The 6,273-nt window shown below is 40.0% G+C and overlaps 1 pseudogene; it reads right to left on the bottom strand.

Moving 5' to 3' along the window:
- Positions 1-3,285: 3,285 nt before the first annotated feature.
- LOC114025859 lies at positions 3,286-3,814 on the bottom strand (annotated as a pseudogene).
- Positions 3,815-6,273: the final 2,459 nt, after the last annotated feature.

The following is a 6,273-nucleotide window of genomic DNA, read 5'->3' as shown; positions in this document are numbered from 1 at the left end:
CATCTGCATAGAGGTGATAATTAAACCACTTTATTCCACTGATATGAAGAATGAGCTGAGGCTGACAAGAATAACAAAAATGTTTTGTTTTTATTTTTATAGCTATGTTGTAAGACAGGAAAAAGACCCAAGAAGAGTTAGAATTGTTGATCAGGGTAAATGGAATTAGAATAACATATGACAGAGAAAAAAACAGAACTATTCATTGTTTATTTTGCTTCTATCTCTTCCCCAAGAAGTCTGATCTTTGAGTGGAAGACAGAACAACAAAAAATATTAATAGGAAGATGAAACCTAAGAAGGAAAGTAGTTAGGAAAAGTGCCCTAGATGCCCTCAGTGAGTACAAGTGATATTAGGCTCAGGGGAATGATACCTCAGGGAACTGGAAGAGCTGGAGGATATGATTGTTGATCCATTTTCACCATCTTTGAAAAAACAGGTAACGTGAGAAATGCTGCCAAACTGAAAGTGAACAAGAGTTGTCTCAATTAAAAAGGGTGTCAAGTCTATAAACTTTGGACAAGTGAGTTTAATGTAGATTCCTGGTAAAATTTTAGAAGGGAAGCAATGAACACTAAGTAACCCCATGGAATCACAGTCATGCCAGCCTAATACTATTTCACTTCTTGGCATTCTACCTGTATGGGCCAGGAAGAATGCTATAGACAGTACAATGGGATTTCAGTGAAACTTCTCATAAAATTTTGCCCGTGTCTCCCCCATTTTCCTTCCATCCCCACTATCATTCCATATCTCTTCTGCCCTTTATAGCAAAACAAAGGCAATCTACAATAGGTTCCTTAATTTTCTCTCTTCTCACTCTCTTATTAACCCCTTATAACCTGACTTTCAACTTTATCATTTGTTCAAAACTGCTTTTGTCCAAAGTTACTATTGATCTCTTCTCCCTCTGTACTGCTTCACTTGGTGATTTCATCAGTTCCCATAGATTTAATTACCATCACTATGCTGATGATTCTCAGATCTCCCTTTCCTGCCCCAATCTGCTAAACTGCAATCTCACACCTCTATTTTCCTTTCAGATATCTTATAAGATGCCAATAGGCATCTTCAGCTCAATATGTCCAAAACAAAACTCATCACCTTTCCCCCTAAATTCACTCCTCTTCTTCCTACCTTCCTGATATCTGTAGAGGGCAATGCCATCCTCTCAGTCTCTCAGGCTAGAAACTCAGGATTCCTCACTATCTCTCACTTCATACATCCATTCTGTTGCCAAAGCCTGTCAATTTTACCTTTTTTGCATATATCACCTTTCTGCTGTTACACTGCCACTACTCTAGCGCACAGTCTTATCACCTAATGCCTGGTTATTGCAATAGGTTGCTGGTGAGTCTGCCTGTCTCAAGTCTCTCTACACTCTAATCCATCCTCCGTTCAACCACTAAAGTGATTTTCCTAAAGCACAGGTCTAATCATGCCATCCCCCTCTCCCCACTACATAAGGTCTAGTGTCTCCCTGTTACCTCCAAGATCAAATACAAATCCTTCTGTTTGGCATTCAAAGACTTTCATAACCTAGTCCCTTTCTACCTTTCAGAACTTCTTACACTTTATTCTCTAACTCTCTTTCTTTGATCCTGTGGCATTCACCTGCTCAGTGTTCTACAAATAAGACACTCCTTTTGGCTCTGGACATTTTCTCCGCCAGTTTGCCATGCCTGGAATGCTCTCCCTCCTCTATCTACTGGCTTTCCTGGCTCCCTTTAAGGGCCAACTAAAATCCTATCTTTTATGGGAAGTCTTTCCCAACCTCTCTTAATTCCAGTTCCTTCCCCCTGTTAGTAATTTCCTATTTGTCCTGTCTAGCCCATAAAAAAGTCCATATAGGGAATCATACCCTTACCTGTGGGTGCTCTGTCCAAAGGAATGTAAATTTTGATGGCTGAAACCTCTCAAGATATATTGGGGTTTGCAAGCTAGGTTTTTTTTTTTCTTAAGGACCATGCCTTAAACCCAAATCACTCTGGCTCTCGTTGGCCAACAATAGATCCAAGGCCAAGCCCATTTGCTCATTGTTTGGGCCCTGATTGGTTCAGAATGAATGTAAATAGCAATTGTTCTTGTTTTGGCCAGAAACTCTGAGGGTCTTCCCAAAAGAATCCAATCTTGGCCTCCTTTCTTTCTTATTTATTTATTTTTGGCTAAGCAATGGGGTTAAGTGACTTGCCCAGGGTCACACAGCTAGTAAGTGTCAAGTGTCTGAGGCTAGATTTGAACTCAGGTCCTCTTGACTCCAGAGCTGGTGCTATGTTCACTGTGCCACCTGAACGCCCCATTGGGCTCATTTCTTAGTTAGCCTTAATCACAGAATGTGTGTTGCCTCAGTCAAACTGAGAACTGTTAAAGACCTTAGCTTAAAAAGGCCAAGGTCTCCCACTGTATCCAGGGCCATTTCCAGTCATCCTGAGCTATATTTCAGCACTGGACCTAGATGCTCTGGAGGAGAAAGTGAGACTTTGCATAGCCCTCCCTCAGTTAAGTCCAATTCACCTGCATGTCATGGCATCACCTCCCTGATATCATGGTCCTCCTTGAGAAGGAAGGACAAACAACGTCAACAATTTATCCTGTATATAGCTACATGTTTATTTACAGGTTGTCTCCTTCATTATACTATAAACTCCTTGAGGGCAGGGACTATCTTTTGCCTTTTTATATCCCCAGCATTTAGCACAGTGCCTGGTACACAAGAGACAATTAATAAATGTTTATTGATTGATGTATCTGTTTTTCCATAGCCCCTCCAACATTTATCATTTTCTTTTTTTGTTATTTTTGCCAGTTTGATGGGCATGAGGAAAATAGGTACAAGATTTTAGAAAAGATATTGACAAGATAGAGGCCAAGCAAAGGAGAATTATTGTGGTGATGAGAAGACTGGAGAACATGTCTCAAATTTTTCACCATTCCAGTCCATTCCAGCAATTACTGTGGCCAAAATAAGTTTTTTAAGCACAGGTATGACCATGGACCCCTTTACTCAATTAACTCTAGTAGCTTCCTGTTGCCTCTAGAATAAGATGTAAATTCCTCCCTTTAGCTTTTAAAGCCCTTCACAACTAATCCCCAGTCTACCTTTCTAGCCTCATTGGACATTGCTCCCTTCCCATGCTTTCTAAACCAGCCAAATTGACTTCTTTCTCTTCCTCATTGGTCACTCTACATCTCTCATGCCTGGCTCTTTACCTAGTGGCTGCCTCCTTGATTCCTTCTCCTTTTTTTTTAATAGTTGCGATCAATTTATTAAAAGAGATGATTGATTAGGCATCTGCAATGGTGACTTCAACTTCTACACCTATATCAATGCTGATAGAAGTGATCTGTTTAACAACTTCAGAAGAACTGTGCAAATCAGTAAGGCGTTTGTGGATTCTCATCTGGAACTGATTCCGAGTCTGTGAACCTTCACCGCAAGAAGTTTTTCTAGTTGTGATTCGAAGCGTCTTAGTGGGCATTCGAACAGGTCCCTTCATTTTCAAGTTCTTTTCTTTGGCTCCTCTAATTAGGTCAGCACACACTTTTTCGAGGGATTTCACATTGCGGCTGGTGACGGTGATCCGGAGCCGGTGAATGGCCACTTCGGGCTCCACAAGGGTCTTGCCGGTGTCCTTGAATGCCTTGGTAGTGGAGCGGCTTCCTGACCGACTTATTCCTCGGTGAGAGCGAACAGAGGTGAGTCAGGAGGAGCAGAGGCAGCGACTGCCGACTCCATGCAGCTGCAGCGGCGATACCTTCGCCAAAGAGCCACTCTCCTCTTTTAAGACCCAGCCCAAGCACCATCTTCTTCATTAAGCTTTTTTTTTTTTAATTTCCCCATCTGCTAGTGCTCGACCTCTGAAACTACCTTGTATCTTAACCACTCCATATTTGTTATATTCAAACATATATTTGTTGTCTCCTACATTACAGTCTAAACTCCTTGTGAGCAGGGAATGTTTCATTCTTTATACTTGCTTTCCTGTCTTCTAGTGTAGTGCCTGGTGCATAGAAGCTTAATAAATATTGATTGATGCTGTTTAACCTAGTTCGGAATATAAGATCTTTCAGATGGAGGTAAGAACAAGGTAAATGTACTAAAATATTTTAAAAAGCTGTCATGTAGAAGAGGATTTTTTTTTTTCTGCTTAATTCAAAAAGTCAGAACACATTGTTTCCAGGCACAATGGGCATAAGTTTGAGAGTCAGATTTAGACGTAATATACTGAAAAATTTCCTAAAAACTATCTAAAAGTGGGGAAAGGGCTGCTTCAGGTGTAGCAGATTTCACCTTCATTGAAAGTCATGAAAAGGCAGCTAGGTAGTGCAGTGGATAGAGCACCAGCCCTGGAGTCAGGAGGATCTGAATTCAAATTTGGCCTCAGACACTAAGTAGCTGTGTGACCGTGGGCAAATCACTTAACCTCAGTTGCTTCAAAAAAAAAGTCATCAAAGAAGGATGTGTTAGGTCTATTATGGAGGATTCCCTGGAATAGGGATTCCTTTTTAGGCATAGACTGGACTTAACTGTCTTCTGAGATCTCTTCCAACTCTGAGGCTTTATGAGTCTCCAAATTTTAGAATTAGGACTATTGGGATTGAAGTCATTGTATAAGAAGGCACATTTTGACTCAGCATGAAGAATAAATGTCTAATAATTAGAACTTTTCAAAAATGAAATGGGCTATCTTATTAAGTAGAAAGTTCTCCATCCGTAGAAGTGTTGAGAAATACATTGGATAACTGTTTGTTGTGATATTATAGAGGGAATTCTCACATGGGTTAGAAATTGAACTCGATAAACTTTTAATGTTCCTTCCAAATCTAAAATTAGCTGTTTCCATGTGATAAGTGCAAAATGAATCACATGGAAGCTGAGGAAATAGACACGTTGTTGTGAGCTGGGATGATCCTGGGATGTTCATGGATGTGACACTTAAACTAAGTCTTGAAGAATTAACTGCATGAATTAGGTCTTGAAGAATCAGGTCTTTATTTTAATTTGATACAAGTTTCAAACCATTCCTATAGGTAGAAAGAGTATTACAGTCAGGAGAATGCTGTAGTTAAAAGTGTGGAAGCAGTAAAGTGAGGTGACCAGTTTGGTTAGTGTGGAGGGCTTTATTTAGTGCTGAGATGAGAGAGAGAGAGAGAGAGAGAGAGAGAGACAGAGAGAGAGAGAGAGAGAGACAGAGAGACAGAGAGACAGAGAGAGACAGAGAGAGACAGAGAGAGACAGAGAGAGACAGAGAGACAAAGAGAGAGAGAGACAAAGAGAGAGACAGAGACAGACAGAAAGACAGAGAGACACAGACACAGAGAGACAGAGAGAGAGACAGAGAGACAGACAGACAGAGACAGACAGAGATGGAGACACAGAGACAGAGATGTAGATAGAAATATAACTTGAGACTAGACTGTGGAGGGCTTTGAATGCTGAGCTGAAGAGTAGAGAATTTACCCTTTAGGCATTATGAAATCAATGAAGACAGTAGGTGTATATGTTTGGAGAGGGGTTTAGGGTGAAGTTTGATGAAAATATTATCTTAGGAAGATTATTTTAGAAATGGAAACCACCTTTTCATTTTATCTTACCAAGTTCTTTGCCTTACTGACCTCTGGGAAGTCATCTCTAATTAGAAATGTCCTTTCTTCTAACTATAACTGATAACTGAATAGTCTCATTCTCTCAATAGACAGATTTCATGAGGACTGAAGCAAAATGATGAAATGATGGACCAAGCAATAAAACCCACAAAAATATGTAGCTTGTTGACTGCAATGGGTCATAGTAAGAAATAAGAAAGGCAGAATCTCCAAGATTTATTTTTATGGATATGATTACATTTCTCTTTGTTGATGTGATATTTTTTCCTTGTGATCAGAGCATCCATTTCAGTCCTCAACCAAAACACCCTCTACAAATACTTAACTGCTTTACTTATGGTACTAGGAACACATATCTCAGTCTCTATATCCTTTGGAAATTTGATCATTCAGCTTGCATAAAAACAGGATATGGGTCAGTTTCCATTGTCTTTCCATTTCCATTTCCCTTTCTTTTCTATAACACCCTCCAAGCCACTTTCCCAACTTATATCTATGGGTCACCAATGGGCATATGCTACCTTTGGTTCTAGGGATAATCCTGTGAGGCTGTACTGTTTTCTTGCCTATACATATTTGTAAGTTTTGTTTTTCTTGCTTTCTCAGTATGTGTGGGAGGGGAAGTTGGGAGAGAGAAAATTCAGAACTGAAAATAAGTAAAATTG

Source organism: Vombatus ursinus, unplaced genomic scaffold, assembly GCF_900497805.2.
Source record: "Vombatus ursinus unplaced genomic scaffold, bare-nosed wombat genome assembly UNPS02014832.1, whole genome shotgun sequence".
NCBI classification, from domain to species: domain Eukaryota; kingdom Metazoa; phylum Chordata; class Mammalia; order Diprotodontia; family Vombatidae; genus Vombatus; species Vombatus ursinus.
The sequence above is the reverse complement of the archived record's forward strand: the minus strand, read 5'-3'. Positions and strand labels throughout refer to the sequence as shown.